Raw genomic sequence first — 20528 nt, 5'->3', positions numbered from 1 at the left:
TCTCTGTGAAGCTCTCCCGACTTCCCTGGCCAGAGTTACTCCTGAAGTAATTACTCCACTATTACAGCACACTGTCCTTTTTCTGTTTCCATTTCTGTTTCCTTCCTAGACTGTAATCTCCTTGACAGAGGAATTATCTTATTCATCTTTGAACCCAATACTTAACTCATAAGAGATGCACATTGAAGACTTGGCAGATGACTGTTACCATAACCAATAAGGAAGAGATGAACATGGGCCCCAGATGTGATCCTCTGAGAACACACCATCTATAATGCACACTGCAGTATTTTTGTCAAGAATGCATAACCTCAGTCTTTTATGAGGAAACATCAGACAAGCACAAAATAACATTCTACTAAGAATGTGGGACATGGGAGGATTACATTCTCACAAAATGTCAATGTCATAAAAGACAAAGAAAGGCTGTGGAAATGTTCCATATTAAAGAAGGCTAAAGAGACATGGCAATTAAATGCAATACCTTGGGGCGCCTGGGTGGCTCAGACGGTTGGGCGTCCGCCTTCGGCTCAGGTCATGATCCCGGAGTCCTGGGATCGAGTCCCGCATCGGGCTCCCTGCTCCTTGGGAGCCTGCTTCTCCCTCTGCTTCTCTCTCTCTCTCTCTCTCTCTCTGTCTCTCATGAATAAATAAATAAAATCTTAAAAAATAAATAAATAAAATAAATAAATGCAATACCTTACCCTAGACTGGATCTTTTATTTGAGTGGGAAAAAAATGCTATCAAGGACATTATTAGGTCAATGAACAAAATTGGAATATAAATGATAAAGTATTCTATCAATATTAATTTATGAATTTGATAACTTCATGGGTTCCATAAAAAAAAGTATCCTTATTCTTAGGAAATACATGTGGAAATATTTAAGAATAAAGGACTATCATATATGTAACTTCAAACAGTTCGGGAAAAAAATTATACACACACACGCGCACGCACACAAAAATACACAAAGAGAGCAAATGACAAAGCAAATGGAATCAAATGTTAGCAATAGATGAACCTGGATAAAGACTATCCATGTGTTACTTGTACTGTTTCTGTATTTCCAGCCTTGAAATTATTTCCAAATGAAACATTTTTTAAAAGATAAAAAAATATGTATTTAAAAAGATGCTCAACTTCACTGCTATTCAAAGGAACACAAATGAAAACAATGAGAAAGTACTATTCACTACTGGCAAAAATTTTAAGGCAAGGGTGTAAAAAAACTAATACTGTCTCTCACATTTTTAATTAAAAAATTAATTTATTTCATTGTATGTTTTTCTACTAATAGAAAATCTATGTGTATTTCTTTTCTTTTCTTTTCTTTTTTTATAGAGATTTTATTTATTTGACAGAGAGAGAGACAGCAAGAGCAGGAACACAAGCAGGGGGAGTGGGAGAAGGAGAAGCAGGCCTCCCGCCGAGCAGGGAGCCCAATGTGGGACTCGATCCCAGGACCCTGGGATCATGACCTGAGCCGAAGGCAGACGCTTAACGACTGAGCCACCCAGGCGCCCATGTATTTCTTTTCTATTGGCTAGAGTTTTAGATGGGATAATTACTACAGCTGCATATATATATATATATATACACATATATATGTGTGTGTGTGTGTGTATATGCACGTACATACACACACATGGATATGTGGGACTTCTAAAAAGCTCCTTAAAAGGGGAACAAACCTGTAGGGAAAGGCTTTTTGCCCTCAGCCTTTCCAAAAGTTGTTGGCAGCCAAAAATCTGTATATAATGACTTATTGCAAAGAAAGAAAGAAATCTACGTTCCAGATAACTTAATTTATCCTCCAGACAAGCCCTGGACTGGACTACCTACCTTGGTACTTCTCTTATGTGAGAGAAAAACTAATTTCTATCTTGTATAAGTCCCCCTCACCCTTGTGGCCTGCTGCTTAATGCAATTCCTAAAGCAAATTGCCAGAACATATGTATATATACATACATATTTTTTTTAATCGAAACTGTTTTCGTAGGGCAGACTTGGCAACACAGAGCTAGCTGGGAGTTCAAATGTGGCCCAGAGCTCAATGAGTATTCCCACTGTTCCCACTGTTCCCACTGCAAATTCAACATTTCTGGAGCAAAATGTGCAAAAGTGAAGAGCAGGGATAGGGTCAAGAACACTTCTGTGGTTTAGAATTCTGGTTCCATTCCTAGGCACATATTTTAGAGAAGCTTCCTTGAGACCAATAAGAGGAAAAGAAATACCTGGAGCTCCAAATTATCAGAGAAGGCATGTATTATTAAATCAATGGTACTGGGGAAAATGGCTAATTAGACATACTGGCCATACTGGCCATTTAACACTGTTTCCTCACAACTTAGAATTAAATAAATTTTCAAAGGATTCAAAAGTTATTACATAAGATGAAACCTTATAAAAGCTATGAGGAAGAAAAGGTAAATATTTAATTGATCTCAAATTGGGAAAGGGCTTTCAAAATATAAAAGCAAATACAAGGATAAATACTGCTAAAATGGACCACATAAATGTAATTATCCGTTTGTTTTAAAGCACAAACTTAAGAGACAAGTTACAAATTAGAGAAAAAATATTTTTAGCAAATATAATTTGTTCAACAAAAATTTATTGACCGTCTATTACATGTAAGACACTATTCTATCTCCCGGGCATGCAGTGGTGAATGATGTAGCAGGTGTCTGCACACATGTAGTCTACATGCTAGCAGGACAGACAAACACAAATAGAACTCATTACCCAATCAAGTATGTACTTATAATTGTGACCAGTGCTACAGAGGAGAAGTATGAGATATCAATTAGAGAAGTAATTAACAGTGGTTCTGCATCTTGCAGGCTATCTAAAAAGAAAAAAAATTACTGTAACTTTTATAATAATAACAAAGCAATAAATATGTGAGAATTTTTAAATAAAATAAAAGTTTGAGGTACCCTCTTTTTTAATAATAAAATATACACTTTTCTATATTATCTAGATTAAAAAAAGGAAATGTTTCTGAAAATTATTTCAATGCTTCAGTTACTTTTGGAATATAGATCTGGACATATTCTAATAAATGACTGAATTTTCACTCCATGGTATTTGTCATAGAAACACTGTATTCATTAGATCTTACTCACTATTAGAACAAGAAGTATTTCCAAAAATTGATGATCTGAAGAAACATTACTCTTTCTTCCCATTTGGCTAAGCCTACGAGTATGTTAAACTGCACAAAATTGTCTCTGATACAAATACAGTCTCAAACAGACTATTTTAAAATTTTGCCTCTATAGGTTGAAAGTAGAAGAGCACAATGAGCTATGATTTAACCTAGATTTTGACGGTGATATTCTTTGTTAAAAAGATAAACCTATTATTTCAGTGACCATTACAGCTAACAGTCAAAATAGATGCTCTCAACTCTTGCTCCGCAGGCTAGCTATTCCCAAAACAATCTCAAGAAAATGCTTCAATAAGAAATCTGGAGTTTTCAGTTTAAAGTGATTTCTAGCTGTTCCTTGGAGAACTCGCTGATTCCAAGTCATGTCTGGGACATCTTATGCCAGAACCCAGGACACATTTAAGAAGAGAAGAAATATGTCAAACACAGGAGCCAGCTGGAAGGGCTCCCACTGGCCAACTCTTGGGTAATTGGAACATCAAAAAGAATAATGGCTGCAATCACTTGTAATACCTTGACTAAGTAATATCCAACTGCTCACTAAAAATATCTGTGAAGACCCAGAAAAGCCGTTATCAACACTGAAAACCAATAAAGAAAAAAATTCATATGGACAGAACTATGAAGCTAATATGTGAAATACAACTGGTTGTTAACACATGCTTTTATAGTTGAGAAAGATAATCTTCCAGTCTAAAGGACAAAAAAAAAATTATAAAGTATGCCCAAAATATAGTAGTTTGAAAATTTTTAAATTTCTGTCAGAAAAAAAAAAAATGGTCATTTATATTTAGTTTTATCCTTTTAAAAAGTTACTAGGACCAAGACATGAAATTAATGGGCCATGAGTAGAATATAACTATTGTCTTCATATTCATGGGTGATATTTAATATAGAGCAATTATTATTAGTTAACAGTCATTGAACACTTGCTGTTCTCCAGGTATTGTGCAAATGTCTTATATTCTTTCATTTAATCGCCACAGCAACATATGGGGTGGACATCATTATTGTCACCTTTATGCAGATGAAGAAGCCTAAGAATCTGTAAAATGAGGACATCTATAACTATAGTAGTAATAGTAGTAGTTGTTGTTGCAACAACTACTTCACAAGGTCATTGTGAAGATTGGAGAAAATAGTATAATACAATAAAAAATGTAAGGACATCCAGGTAAAGATAAAAGATTAAAGTTGGATCACAGAATCCTTTCTCTCCAATATCTGACAAAATAAGCAAATAAATAAAAATCGCAACAACCAGCCAAAAAGTTACAAGCAAAAGTAAAACACAGTAAAGGATACTAAATCATGTCATAAACCTTGAAAAGTTTCAGCCATGACTGGATCACAATCCCATATCTTCTTCCAAGGAATAGTTATAAGGGAAAATATTTTTTTTTTTAAGATTTTATTTATTTATTTGAGACAGAGAGAATGAGAGAGAGAGAGCACATGAGAGGGGGGAGGGTCAGAGGCAGAAGCAGGCTCCCTGCCGAGCAGGGAGCCTGATGCGGGACTCGATCCAGGGACTCCAGGATCATGACCTGAGCCGAAGGCAGTCGCTTAACCAACTGAGCCACCCAGGCGCCCTATAAGGGAAAATATTGACTTCATCTAAATCATGGGAATTCTCCCTTTCACCCCCAAATTTTCAGAGAAGTGAGAAAAGAGAGTAAGTAGGCAGCTCAGAGAAGCATCAAGGAAAATCAATGAGAGTAGAATTTGCTACTTTTCATTCAAGATCTTCCCAGGGCCTGCAACCTAAGTCACATTAGAATTACCTGGGAAGCTTTTTACGATTATCAATTCTAGGCTGCATTCCAGATAAATTATGATTTTTATTGGTAGGACACAGGCATTGGTGTATTTCTAACATGCATCCAAAGTTGAGCACCATTACACTAGAGGAATCTCTTGAAGTAACTGCATCCCATGGCCACATGCTGAATTGGAGCTAGCAGATAACCCCCACCATAGGCATAGAATCTACTGCAATTACATGGAGAAGGCCCTGACACAGGATATTAACAAAGACATCAAAATATAATAGGACCTAGGTCTTCCAACAGAGGAAATATAGAATATATAAAAAACAACTAGCAAATGGTAGATTTTAATATTACTACATCAATTATTACATTAAATGTAAATGGTCTAAACAAATCAATTAAAGACAGAGACCATCAGGTGGATAAATCATAAACCTAACTATATAAGAAACCCATTTTATTTTTTTTTAAGATTTTATTTATTTATTTGACAGAGAGGGAGACAGCGAGAGAGGGAACACAAGCAGGGGGAGTGGGAGAGGGAGAAGCAGGATCCCTGCTGAGCAGGGAGCCCGATGTGGGGCTCGATCCCAGGACCATGGGACCATGACCTGAGCTGAAGGCAGACGCTTAATGACTGAGTCACCCAGGTGCCCCAAGAAACCCATTTTAAATATAAAGACATAGATAAGTTAAAAGTAAAAGGAAGGGAAAGGTTATACCTATGCTAACGCTAATGAAAAGTATATTAATATCAGACAAAATAGTCTTCAGATTAAGGAATAGTACCAGAGATAAAGAACAATATTACACAATCATTAAAGGATCATTTTATCAAGAAGATATATCAATATGTTACATAACCTAAATATATATGAAACTAACAACACAGATTCAAAATGAACAAAACCTGATGGAACTGAAAGGAGAAAAAGACAAATCTATAATTACAGTTGGAGACTTCAACATTCTTATTTCAATAAAGGGCAGAGCAAGTAGAAATGAATTCAGTAAGGTTATAGAAAATCTATACCAATCACTTGACCTAATTAACATTTATATAACATTCAACTCAACAGCAGAGTACAAATTCTTTTCAAAAGCATATGAAACAGGGATTCCTGGGTGGCTCAGTCATTAAGCAGCTGCCTTCGGCTCAGGTCATGATCCCAGGGTCCTGGGATCAAGTCCCACATCAGGCTCCTTGCTCAGCGGGGAAACTGCTTCTCCCTCTGCCGCTCCCTGTGTTGTTCTCTCTCTCCTTTCAATCTCTGACAAATAAATAAAATCTTTAAAAAAAAAAAAAAAGCAGATGAAACATTCACCAAAATAGGTAATATTCTTTTTTTAATTTTTTTAAATTTAAATTCAATTAATTAACATATAATGTATTATTTGTTTCAGGGGTACAGGTCTGTGATTCATCAGTCTTATATAATACCCAGTGCTCATTACAACACATACTCTCCCCAATGTCTGTCACCCAGTAACCCCATCCCCTTACCCCCCCTCCCCTCCAGCAACCCTCAGTTTGTTTCCTAAGATTAAGAGTCTCTTATGGTTTGTCTCCCTCTCTGGTTTCATCTTGTTTCATTTTCTTCTCTCTTCCCCTACGATCCTATGCCTTGCTTCTTAAATTCCACATATCAGTGAGATCATATAATTGTCTTTCTCTGACTGACTTATTTTCTTAGCATAATACCCTCTAGTTCCACCCATGTTGTTGCAAATGGCAAGATTTCATTTTTTGATGGCTGTGTAATATTCCAGTGTGTGTGTGTGTGTGTCACATCTTCTTTATCCATTCATCTGTCGATGGACAACTGGGCTTTTTCCATAGTTTGGCTATTGTGGACATTGCTGCTATAAACATTGGGGTGCACGTACCCCTTCAGATCATTACATTTGTATCTTTGGGGTAAATACCCAGTAGTGCAACTGCTGGGTCATAGTGTAGCTCTATTTTCAACTTTTCGAGGAACCTCCATACTATTTTCCAGAGTGGCTGCACCAGCTTGCATTCCCACCAATGGTGTAGGAGGGTTTCCCTTTTCCCGCATCCTCACCAACATCTGTTGTTTCCTGACTTGTTAATTTTAGCCATCCTGACTGGTGTGAGGTGGTAAAATAGATAATATTCTGAGCCATTAAAAAATCCTTCAAGTGGGTGCCTGGGTGGCTCAGTCGGTTAAGTGACTGCCTTCGGCTCAGGTCATGATCCTAGAGTCCTGGGATCGAGTCCCACATCGGGCTCCCTGCTCAGCAGGGAGTCTGCTTCTCCCTCTGACCCTCTTCTCTCTCATACTATCTCTCATTCTCTCTCACTCAAATAAATAAATAAAATCTTTAAAAAAAAAAAATCCTTCATGTGTGTTTGGCTGGCCCAGTCAGTAAAGCATGTGATTCTTAATCTCAGGGTCATGAGTTCAAACCCCACATTGGGCACAGAGATAGAGATTACTTAAAAAAAAAATCCTTCCACAAATATGAAAGAACCAAAATCATAAGATGTATATTGTCTGATCATAACAGAATTAAACTAAAAATCAATAACATAGATCTGTAAAATTTGAAAATTAAGCAACATAACTCTAAATAACTCAGGAGTCAAAGAGGGATCCACAAGGGAAATTAGCAAATATTTTTTAATTGAATGAAAAGAAAAACACAACATATTCAAATTTATGGATGCAGAACAAGCAGTGCTTGAGAAAAGTGCATAGCATTTATATATCATTAAATTCATATATTAGGAAAGAACAAAGGTCTAAATACCATGATCTAAGCTTCTGTCTTAAGAAACTAGGGGAAAAAAAGAGTAAATTAACCCTATAACAAGCAGGAGGTAGAAAATAAAAAAAAGAAATGGAGAGGGAAAGGTAGAGAGAGAAAAGAAACCAAATGGGACCAAAAGCTAGTTCTTTGAAAAGATCATTAGAATTGATAAACCTCTTGCCAGACTAATCAAGAAAAAAGAAGAGAAGACAGAAATTAGAAATCTCATAAATGAAAGAAGGACCATCGTTACTGATCCCACAGATATTAAAATACTGATAATGGAATATGACATACAACTTTGAGCTTATAAAGTCAATAACTTAGATGAAATGGTTGGATAGGGAGCATTGAGTCAATGTAAACGTACAACCAAGACTAAACCACTGTATGGGTTATAGTTTCAAACATATTTTTAGTAACATTGATAATATAAAAAAATAGTATTATTAATAAAAACAAAATGTGAGGAAAGGGAAGTGATAGAAAGCATAAAGATGCTAATTTATTTTTCTTTTTTTTTTTTAAGATTTTATTATTATTTATTTATTTGACAGAGACACAGTGAGAGAGGGAACACAAGCAGGGGGAGTGGGAGAGGGAGAAGCAGGCTTCCGGAGAAGCAGGCTTCTGGAGAAGCAGGTTTCCCGCGAAGCAAGGAGCCCGATGCGGGGCTCGATCCCAGGGTCCTGGGATCATGACCTGAGCCAAAGGCAGATGCTTAACGACTGAGCCAGCCAGGCACCCCTAATTTCTTTATTTTTCATAGCAGAGTTAATCATAGGATCTGAAATTGAACTACATGCTCACAAAATATAAAAACTTCAATTCTTAATGACTTCTGTAATATTCCCTTTTTTAAATCTTAGATCTTTTAAAAGCTAACATCTTGTGGGATGGGAAACTTATTTCCTAAATTTCAAGACATCCTTTTCTCTATTTTTTCCCTCTCTCATTAGATTCAATAAAATTAAAGTTATTTTAATTAAAAACCGTGTCTTAAAAATATCTTATTTTCCCCCAATTTCTAAACCTACCATCACAAAACTTACTACAAAATTATAGTAATCAAGACAGCCTAGTACTGGCATAGGGATCAAGGTATAAATCATATAAATCAACATAAAAATATATAGAAAAGAGCTAAGATCCAGAAATAAACCCTTATACTAATGGCCAGTTGATCTTCAACAGGGTGCCAAAATAGTTCAGTGGGGAAAAAAATAGTCTCTTCAATGATGTTCTCAGACAACTGGATTTTCACATGCAAAAGAATAAAATTCAACCCCTTCCCTACACCATACATAAAAAATAACTCAAAACTGACCATAGAAAGAAATGTGGTACCAAAACTATAAAACTCTTACAAGAAAACATAGGAGTGATTCTTTATGACCTTAGGTTAAACAAAGCCGTCTATGTCTAAAAAACATAGGCAACAAAAGAAAAATTAGATAAAGTGGATTTCATCAAAATTAAGGACTTTTGTACTTCAAAAGACACCATCAAGAAAGTGAAAACACAATCCATATAATGGAAGAAAATATTTGCAAATCATATATCTGATAAGGGACTTGTATCTAGAATATATAAAGAACTTTCATAACCCAGTAATAAAAAGACTAATAACCAATTTTAAAAATAGACAAAGGATCTACATAGATATTTCTTCAAAGAAGATTTACAAATGGCCAATAAGATATCCAATAAGGGGTTAATATCCAAAATATATGAAGACCTTATACAACTCAATGCCAAAAAGCAAAACAAAACAACAACAAAAAACCCACAAATAATCCAATTAAAAATGGGCAGAGGACCTGAATAGACATTTTTCCAAAGAAGACATACAAATGACCAATAGACACATGTAAAATGCTCAACAGCACTAATCATCAGGGATATGCAAATCAAAACCACAATGAGATATCACCTTACACCTGTCAGAATGGCTAGTATCAAAAAGAAAGAAATAACAAGTGTTGGTGAGGATGTAGAGAAAAAGGCACCCTTGTGCACTATTGGTGGGAATGCAAATTGGTGCAACCACTGTGGAAAACAGTATGGAGAGTCTCCCAAATATTAAAAATAGAATTACCATATGATCCAGTAATTCCACTACTAGGTATCTATCCCCCCAAAAATGAAAAGACTAATTCAAAAAGATATACACACCCTTATGTTTATTGTAGCCAAGATATGGAAGCAACCCAAGTGTCCATCCATAAATAAATGGATAAAGATGTGATATATATATATATATATATATATATATATATATATATATATATATCATGTAATATTATTCAGCCATAAAAAAGAATTGGGATCTTGCCATTTCTAACAACATGGATGGACCTAGAGGGTATAATGCTAAGTGAATAAGTCAGACAGACAAAGACAAATACCATATGATTTCACTCATATGTGGAATTTAAGAGACAAACCAAATGAACAAAGAAAAAAAGAAACAAGCAAACAAACAAACAAAAAAGACTCAAATACAAGAACAAACTGGTGGTTGCCAGGAGGAAGTGTGTGGAGAGATGAGTGAAATAGATAAAGGGGATTAAGAGTATAGTTCTTGTGATGAGCACTGAGTAATGTATAGAATTGTTGAATCGTTGTACTGTACACCTGAAACTAATATAACGCTACATGTTAATTATACTTCAATTTAAGAAAAAAAAAAAGACAAATGGCCAATAAGAACATGAAAAAATGCTTACTATTAGCCATCAAAACCACTATGGAAATCAAAACCACTATGAGCTATCGTTTCTTCCTACTAGGATGGCTAAAATCAATAAACTCAGAAAATAACAAATGTTGTGGGGCGCCTGGGTGGCTCAGCCAGTTAAGCATCTGCCTTTGGCTCAGATCATGATCCCAGCGTCCTGGGACTAATTGGAGCCTGCTTCTCCCCCTGCCCAGCCCCCCACCTCTCTCAAATAAATAAATAAAATCTTAAAAAGAAAATAACAAATGTTTCAAAGGATGTGGAGATATTGGAGCCCTAATACACTCTTAGTGGGAATGTAAAATAGCGCTGCCACTTTGCCAAATAGTCTGGAAGTTCATCAAAAGGTTAAACGTACTGTTACCATATGATCCAGCAATTCAACTCCTAGGTATATACTCAAGAGAAATACAAACATATGTCTACACAAAAACTTGTACAGAAATGTTTACAGCAGCATTATTCATAATAGCCAAAAAGTGGAAATAACCCAAATGTCTATCAATTGATGAATGGGTAAATCAAATTGGTAGATCCATACAATGGACTATTACTCAGCAATAAAAAGGATAAAATACTAATACAGGTTAAAACATGAATGAAACTTGAAAACATTATGCTAAGTGAAAGGTCAATCACAAAAGACCAAACACTGTGTGATTCCATTTATATGACATGTCAAGAAGAGGCAAGTCTATAGAGACAGAAAGTAGATCACTGATTGCCTAGGGCTGGGGGGATTGAGAAGAAATTTGAGAGTGACTGCTAATGTGTATGGAGTTTCTTTTTGTGGTTATAAAAACGTTCTAGAATTGATTGTGGTAATGATTGCACAAATCTGTGCATATACTAAAAATGATTGAATTGCACACTTTAAATAGGTGAATTATGTGGTATGTAGATTATATCTCAATAAAGCTATCTTAAAAAGGAGGATTAGGAAAATAAATTGTAGTCCTATCCATTAAATTTTTTTTTCACGGGTGTGTGGGTGGCTCAGTTGGTTAAGCGACTGCCTTTGGCTCAGGTCATGATCCTGGAGTCCTGGGATGGAGTCCCGCATCGGGCTCCCGGCTCAAGGGGGGAGTCTGCTTCTCCTTCTGACCCTCCCCCCTCTCATGCTCTCTCTCTCCCTCTCTCATTCTCTCTCTCAAATAAGTAAATAAAATCTTTAACAAAAAAAGTTTTTTTTCACATTAAGGCCAACTTGATTTGTTTTACAGATCTATAGGCAAGTTTCTCTTGGTTTCAAGTAATTTGATCCATTCAAAATATCCCTAATTAAAATGGTTTAGAATTGGCCCAGCTATAACAAAATAGGCCAATGAACAGAATGCCTATTAAAGGCCAAACTACGTATGGGAACTTGACATGTGACACAAGTAGTGATAAAAATCAGTTGGGATGGGGGGAGGGGATAATTCAATAAATTAATCTGGTATAAGTAGTTATCCATATGGAAGAAAATAAAATTAGATCCTTCCCTTCTAGTACATACAAAAATAGATTCCAACTAGACTAAAGGTCTAATATTAAAAACTTTTGTTCTGCAAAAGTTATTACAAACATGAAAAGATAAGCCATCTCTATATCGATACTCTAGAGAAAATAAAGTACATATATATTGCAGCATTTTTTATAATATGAAAACCTGGAAACAACCAATATTCATCAGAAGAATACAAACACTAGTTTATTCACACAACAGAAATCTACACAGCACTAAATGTAGCAATATGGATAAACCTTTAAAACATAAAGTTGTGTTAAAAAGTAAATTTTGAAAAGTATGTAAATATTATACCAATTATAAAAAGTTTAAAAACATAAAAAATACCATATCATTAATGAATACATACATATAAAGTAGAAGTATATAAACAGACATGGAAAGAATATGTACCACTTTGAAGATAGTGATTATCATAAGAAAAAGGGAAAGAAGGAACAAGATGAAGGGGTGGGGTTTTAACCTACCTGGAACTTTTGTTTATTAAAAAAAAATCTGAAGCAAATATGGTAAAATCTGCCCAATGAATATCTAGGGCTCAGTTAATTATTTCTGTGTGTTTGATATATTTCCTAATGTAAAAAAATAAATAAATAATGCCTAAAATAAAAATTTAAGACACACACAAAAATTCTATTTTTATAAGATTATTTGCCTTCATGTCTACTATATATATGTAAATGTATATATGTATATATGTGCTCTACCTCTACCTATCAGATAGCTAGATAGATAAATCAATCTAGAAAAATAGATAGATCTAGAAAAATGTTCACCTAATATTAACATAACATTATATCATATAACACTGGCATTTTTTTCTTTATTATACTTCTCAAGTTTTGATTGAACTTCTAATAATGAATATGTATTCTTTTTTTTCTAAAAGTCAAAGAACTTGGCTTTATTTTTTTCCATATTTTATTCAGATTTCCTTAGTTTTTACTCTTTACCTAATGTCCATTTCCTCTTCCAGGATCCCATCCGAGATACCACATTACATTTAGTTGTCAGGTCTCCTTAAGCTCCTTTTGACTGTGACAGTTTCTCAGACTTTCCTATTTTTGATGATCTTGACAGTTTTGAGGAGTACTGGTCAGGTATTTTGTAAAATGTCCCTGTACCTGGATTCATCTGATGTGTTTCTCACGATCACCCTGAAGTTATGGATTTTGAGGAGGAAGACCAACAGTGTAAGTTACCATTATCATTACATCCCATAAAAGGTACATACTTGTAACATAACTTCTCACTGTTGATACTGACCTTAATCACCTGGTTGAGGTGGTGTTTGTCATGTTTCTCCACTGTAAAGATACTCTATTTTCCCTTTCTTTAGAAAGAAGTCACTATGTGCTGCCTACATTTAAGGAGTGGGTAGTTATGCTTCACCTCTTTGAGGGCGGAGAACCTGCATAAATTATTTGGTATTCTCTGCATGGGAGATCTGTCTCTTCTTTCCCATGTACTTATTTATTCAGTCCTTTATTCATTCAGTCGTTGATCTCAGCATGGACTCAGGGCCATTTGTTTTTCACCTCAGGTTATAATCCATTACTACTGTATTTTATTGCTCAAATTTTTCCAGCTTTGGCCATTGGAAGTTTTTTCAGTTGGTCCCTGTGTTCATCTGACATACCTCCCTTCAGTGTGTGGTTTTTGTTTTGTTTTGTTATCAATTTTTCAAAGCAATATGCAAAAAGATTAATATATTAATAATGAGAGAGATGTTGATAGATCTATTAATAGTGCTTAGTACTGGCGTGCCTGAGTGGCTCAGTCGGCATCTGCCTTCAGCTCAGGTCATGATCTCAGGGTCCTGGGATCAAGCCCCGCATTGGGCTCCCTACTCTGCGGGGAACCTGGTTCTCCCTCTCCCTCTGCCTGCCACTCCCCCTGCTTGTGCACTTGCTCTCTTACTATCTCAGATAAATAAATAAAATCTTAAAAAAAAAAGTAGTGCTTAGTACAGTTTTGAGCACAAAGACCTTAATAATAAGCAAAATTACTGATATAATAGTGAGAATATTAGCTCAACAATAGTATTAAAATATTATTTTTTGAATTTTCCAAATTAGAAATCATTGACTGATCTATGATATTAACTGGAGCTAAGCTTTTGGAACACTCACTACACCAGGTATCCTGCTAAGCACTTAACATCTACTGCTCCATTAATCCTCACAACAACCCTGTAGCTAACCCTTGAGGAACATAAGGCTTAGTTTCATCACTCTAGGAGTCAAGGATCGTGCCTCTCAAAGTATGGTTTTGCCGACTTATCTTTTAATTCAGGCAAGACACCCAGCGGCAAAACATCCCTTGATGGGAATCGAAATATCCCCTCTCAAGCAATAAGGATTGCCCAGATACCAGCAAGACCCACCCATGATCAACTCCAAGACAATGACTGACCTGACCTCTATTGCCCACCTGTACGTATCCATCAACCTTTGTCCCACATTTTCCTTACATAAACCTAGCAGTATTTTCAGCACTTTGGAGACAGTCTTTGGGATATTAGTCTGCTGTCTTCTGGTGTCCGCCTCAGTGATAAATCCCTTTCTTGCTTCACCACCTCGTCTCTCTGCCTCTGGATTTTGATAGTCCTGAGTGGCTGAACCCGGTCTGCTTGGGACCCCTGGAGCTGGCTGTTCCTGCATCCTTGGGCCCTGGCTACAGTCCCTGGATCAGCAGCATCAGTAGTTCCTGAGAATTTGTTATAAACGTATATTCTTGGCTCTCACTCCAGACTTCCTGAATCAGAAACTCAGGCTGGGGCCCAGAAAGCTATGTCTTCACAAGCCCTCTAGCTGACTCGGATGCACACCAACCCTCAAAAGAGTGATTAAACTGGGCTTTAAATTTAGGTGTAGACCTCAGAGCCCACTAAAGCCCATCTGCTTCATCACTTAAGATACTCCCTCCTTAATATACCAAGAAAGCCAGTTATAGGTGAGTTCTCAAAAACTGATCATAAAAGAGATAGGAGTCTGGGGCAGTTTTCCTCCTAACCCCTTGGCTTGTAGCGCTTGACCAAATAATTTTAAGTACTAAATTTACCACTAGAGGGAGTCCTTATATCCCCTCACATACTGAATCTTCAGAGTAAAAAATCAAATCAAATAATAAACAAAACCATTTGCTAGACAGAGGTTTTTGGGTTTTTTTTTTAATCCGTTTATCAGCATTAAAACAATTGCTAAAACTAACATGGAACAGCTACATCTGAAGTTACATTGTTTAGGCATAAACAATGGCAAATAAATACACTATATCATGGTTGTTCACTTAACATCTTTCTTCATTTCTAAAATGGGACAAGGCGGGAGGGGAGGAGAAAGCTAAGATTAAGAAAAGGATAACATGGGATGCCTGGGTAGCTCAGTCGGTTAAGCATCTGCCTTCGGCTCAGGTCATGATCCCAGGGTCCTGGGTTGGAGTCCCCCATCCCATCAGGCTCCCTGCTCAGCGGGGAGCCTGCTTCTCCTTCTACCTCCCGCTCCCCCTGCTTGTGCTCTCTCTCTCTCTCTGACACATAAATAAATTAATTAAATATTATAAAAAAAACACATGGATGCTCATATTTTTAAAAATAACATAACTTAAATAAAATAATCTAATTTGAACTATATCATCACCTCAATAACTGATCCAGTTATGTATATAGCTGTCTCCTTCCACCTTATGAAGGTCTCTTGGGTTAAAGAATGGTAAATCCAGCACCTGGTACATAACAAGTTCTCAGTAAACAGTGCTGAATAAATGAGTGAATGAAGTTAATGTAACTCTTTGCAACGATTGGACCTTTCTTAAACCAACCTAAATAACTGGAATTTATTCAATGTTATGCAAACTAAGATTGTGCCATTTTCACTATAAAGATAAAATATGTAGTAGTTTAAGAAAAGTCCATGAAAAGTCAGGTTATACTGCTTGTAGCCTGGAACAATAATTCCTAGAGATTTTGGAAGGTTACACCTATAATTGATCACTGACACACACTCTCCTTAGTCCATATATGGAATGTCATTCACTGACTACTTAATTTATTTAATGTTTCCATTTGTTTAAGAACTTTGCAAAAAATCATGTGTGTGGTGTGTATGTGAGAGAGAGATCTATCTCTAGAGAGATAGATCCTGGCACAGTGGAAAGAACGCTGGAAAGAGAAAATAAAGGACTGAATTCCAGCTCTTCTATTTCACCATGTGACCATGGCCAAAGCACTTGGCCTTCTCGGGCCCCCAGCTCCTCTCCTATGGAATGACGTTTACTAGGAGAAAGTATAGCCTATATAAAAGTGCCTCCAGGGCGCCTGGGTGGCTCAGTTGGTTAAGCGACTGCCTTCAGCTCAGGTCATGATCCTGGAGTCCCGGGATCGAGTCCCACATCAGGCTCTCTGCTCAGCAGGGAGTCTGCTTCTCCCTCTGACCCTCCCCCCTCTCATGCTCTCTCTCTCATTCTCTCTCTCAAATAAATAAATAAAATCTTTAAAAAAAAAAAAAAGTGCCTCCGAGTAGTGAAAAGATTTAAGAACAATTATGTTGATACATGTTTTGAAATGTCTGTTAACAAGAAAAGTAAGACCAAAGAAGGACCCAGCGCTCAGGAGAAGGGTTCCTAAAACATATTCATTCCATATGTTAGGTGGAGGCTGAAACAGTACAATTCAATATATATTTCTTCAAAAATTTTACATGAGGCATTTGCTAAAAGATTTAAAAGTTACATGATAAATAAATAGCTGTTGCTCTAACATATAAATACCTTCACATCAATACTAAGATACGGACTGTGATCCTTAATTTGCGTCAACTTGACTGGGCCACAGGATGTCCAGACTTTTGGCCAAACATTATGCTGGGTGTGTTTGTGAGGATGTTTCAGAATGAGATTAACATTTGAATTGATAGACTGAGTAAAACAGATTGTCCTGCCTAATGTAGATAAGCCTTATCCAATCAATTTAAGGCCTGACTAGAACAAAAAATTCTGAGGGAGAAGGAATACTCCCGCCTGACTGCTTAAACAGGTATATTGCTTTTTTTCCAGCCTTTAGACTCAGCCAGAAATATCAGCTCTTCTTGCGTCTTGTGTCTGCCAGCTTTTGGACTGGAATTCATACCATCAGCTCTCCTGGGACTCCAGCTTTGCTGACTGCTTATCTTGGGACTTAGCCTCCATTATCACATGAGCCAATTCTTTTATAATAAACCGTATGGATGGATAGATAGATAAATAATAAAAACATATATATACACACACACTATATTTAGTAATATATACATATATACTATTAGTTCTGTTTCTCTGAAGAACTCTAATGCAAGGACCAAATCCTTAGCATGGCTAAAATGCCTTACATGAACTGACCTCTCCCTACCACTCCAACTACATCACATATCATGATGCCCACCACCCCTACTCCAGCTTCATTGATTTTCTTCCATTTCCTCAAACACACCATGCTCTCACTGTCATGGGGTTTTCACTCACTCATTTTTTCATTGATAAATTCAACTAATAACTAAGTTCCTACAATGAATCAAGGACTTTGGTGCTGCAGAGAATATGAACAAGATAGCAAAGTGCCTAGTTTCATGCAGAATATATTCTAGTCATGGGAGACAGAAATAGCCTATAAACAAATAGGTTAACTTCAGGGAGTGACATATGCTTCAAAGGAAACAAAACAGTGATATGGTAATAATGAGGTGATCAGAGAAAACCTCATTCTGTGCCTACAGAATTCTGTGATAAGAAGGGGCCAGTCATGTGAAGATCTGAGAGAAGAGTGTTCTAGGCAGAGAAAATAACAAACACAAAATCGATTCTAAAATGAGCTTGAGAGATGCCTGAGTGGCTAAGTCGGTCAAGCGTCTGCCTTGGGCTCAGGTCATGATCCCGGGGTCCTGGGATCAAGTCCCACATCGGGCTCCCTGCTCAGCAGGGAGTCTGCCTCTCCCTCTGACCTGCCACTCCCCCTGCTTGTGCTCTCTCTCTCTCTGGCAAATAAATAAATACAATCTTTAAAAAAATAAAAAAATTTTTAAATAAAATGAGCTTGATACAGGCTAGGACCAGAAAGATACTGTAGCTATAACATAGTGGGGCAGTGAAAGTAGCTGGTTAGGCAAGACTGAGACACAGCCTTCATAGCCAGGGTAAAGATTTACAATTTGATTTTAAGCATAGTGGGAGTCTGTTCTAATCCATTTAAGCTGCTATAGCAAAAAACAAAAACCCCAAAACCCCCCACAAGAAAACAAAACAAAACTACCATAAACTGGGTGCTTATAAAAAACAGAAATTTACTTCTCACAGTTCTGAAGGCTGTGTCCAGTGAGAGCCTTCAGAATTTGTGAGCTGAGAATTTGTTATAAATGTATATTCTTGGCTCTCACTCCAGACTTCCTGAATCAGAAACTCAGGCTGGTCCGGTGTCCAGCCTGAGAGCCTCTTCCTGGTTGACAACCTTTTTCTGCATGTTTTATTTTGCACTGCAGTGTGTAACTGTGAATGTGGAGAGACCAGCAAGGAGGATTTGCAGTAAAGGTGAATGATGATAGTAGCTGGCATTATGGTAATGCAGAAGAAAGGAAAAAGGAATGATTCAGGATATGTTTTGGAGGTGGGACAGATGGAAATTGTCAGTGTGCCTGGGGAAAAGAAAGGATGGTTCCAGGGTTTTTGGCTTGAATAATCAGTTGGGGGGTAGTTCCATTTTCTGAGACATGAAAGTTAGGGTAGATGGGAATGGGGTTGGGGGTGGGAGGAAGGAAGTCTGCCTATGCTGTCCCTCTCTCTGGACTGGTTTTCCCTCTTTTTTTTTTTTTTTTTTTTAAGATTTTATTTATTTATTTGAGAGAGAGAGAATGAGAGAGAACACATGAGAGGGGATAGGGTCAGAGGGCAAAGCAGACTCCCTGCCAAGCAGGGAGCCCGATGCGGGACTCGATCCCGGGACTCCAGGATCATGACCTGAGCCGAAGGCAGTCGCTTAACCAACTGAGCCACCCAGGCGCCCCAGGTTTTCCCTCTTTATTCACCCAGGAGCCCTCCCCAATCTTTGGATCTCAGTTCAAATGTCACTTTCTCAATGAAGTACTTTCCCCAACTAGTTCAAACCAAACTTCTATATTAAGTATATGCTATCTTGGCACCATGTACTTTTCCTTAGTAGCTACATTATACTGCAAAAGTGGTCACTAACAGGTTGCCCTTGCTGACAGACTTCCCACCCCTAGATTTGTGCGCGAGGCCGTCCTAGCTCATCCAGCCACCAGCTGACCCACAGATGACCAAAAAGATATAAAAGAGCCCATTTGAGCAGACCAAAATACAAGAACCCCAGCCCACTCACAGAACGCTGAGTTAGCCAAAGGGCTGTCATAAGCCACTAGGTTTTGCCATGGTTTGTTACAGAGCAAAAGTAGATACGGTAGCACATACCTCTGTAATTTTACATGCATTTATTTGATTAGTGTCTATCCCTCTGAGGAGACTATGAGCTCTACAGGAGCAAAGACTGTTCTGATTTTAGTTTACCACTCCATGCTCAGAGCCCAGCATAGTATCTGGAATACAAGAGGCATTCAATAGGTAACTTGCTGAATGAATGCAAGGGGGCGAAGAGAGGAATACATTGTAACATAAGAGAATAAGGGCAGTTTCCTAAGAGAGGTAACAAAGGACTGGGGACATCCATTTGTCCAAAACATACTTTTATCAGCATAAGGCACTGGGGAATATAAGACCAAAATTACATTTCCTCTACCTCCAAGAGCCCAGTCTAGACTAAGTGAAGAACGCTGTCAGGAAGACAGAAATGTGAGAGTTGTCAAGAGAGAGTTCTTGAGAGACAGAAAACTTGGATTTAGTACTAACAGTGTTTACTTGGAAGAGCAGCACAAGGGAAGGCCAAAAGAGCCCAAAGAACATGGGTGCTCAAAGGCAAAGAAAAGTCTCCTGCTTGTTTTTTTTTGTCTCCGAGCGTACTGTTCAACAGTTTAAGTGGTCGGCACCGCATCGAACTCTAAGGTCCTTCAAGATGAGGGTCCTCTCTTCTCATCTTTGTATTAGTCCAGTGTCTAACACGATCTTTTCCAGAAAATAGGAACTCAACAAATATTTGCTGAAAAAATGAAAAGTTCAAGAGGAGACGGTAAGCATCGCTCTTACCAAAGGCAGCTTCCCAAGAGCCCACAGTTTCAGATTCACCCCAGGCAAGCGGACACGCTGAGCAGATGTCCCAAGGCTAAGTGGCGCAGAAGCAGTAACTGGACCCCACCGGCCTTTACTTGTACGTTTCCCTCCTAGTTGCTGGTTGATTGGCTTTTTCCCTCCTTGGCTCGCAGTCCAGGCTGGAAGGACTGACTGGAGGCGTGTTTGGTAAGCGCGGCTCTCCACGCGGACGGAAGGCCCGCCAGCGAGCGCCGGCCACGCTCGGCGGGAAGGAAAGCGCCAGGCGAACGCGCCGGAGGGGCTCGGGCTGGGCGCCGCGGCCCGCCCCCCGGCTTCCCCTCGCCGCGCTCCCGCCGACTCGGGCCCTG

At 37.7% G+C, this 20528-nt stretch overlaps 1 long non-coding RNA gene across 2 annotated transcripts in view; it reads right to left on the bottom strand.

Annotated features, from left to right (window-relative positions):
* Positions 1-20391, bottom strand: part of LOC123858899 (uncharacterized) — a 109079-nt gene extending 88688 nt beyond the window's left edge. The window contains exons 1-2 of one of the 2 annotated variants that reach the window (XR_010410587.1): positions 20158-20391; positions 485-661 (exon numbers count right to left, since the gene is read on the bottom strand). This is a non-coding gene — a long non-coding RNA (uncharacterized LOC123858899). The remainder of the gene's footprint in view (positions 1-484; positions 662-20157) is intronic. The other variant, XR_010410588.1, reaches the window with a different exon arrangement.
* Between the last annotated feature and the right edge of the window lie 137 nt (positions 20392-20528).

Source organism: Mirounga angustirostris, unplaced genomic scaffold (assembly GCF_029215605.1).
Source record: "Mirounga angustirostris isolate CCGP_5_RB_7025 unplaced genomic scaffold, mMirAng1.0.hap1 SCAF_4, whole genome shotgun sequence".
In the NCBI taxonomy this organism is placed as follows: domain Eukaryota; kingdom Metazoa; phylum Chordata; class Mammalia; order Carnivora; family Phocidae; genus Mirounga; species Mirounga angustirostris.
This window is presented reverse-complemented; position numbering and strand designations above follow the sequence as displayed.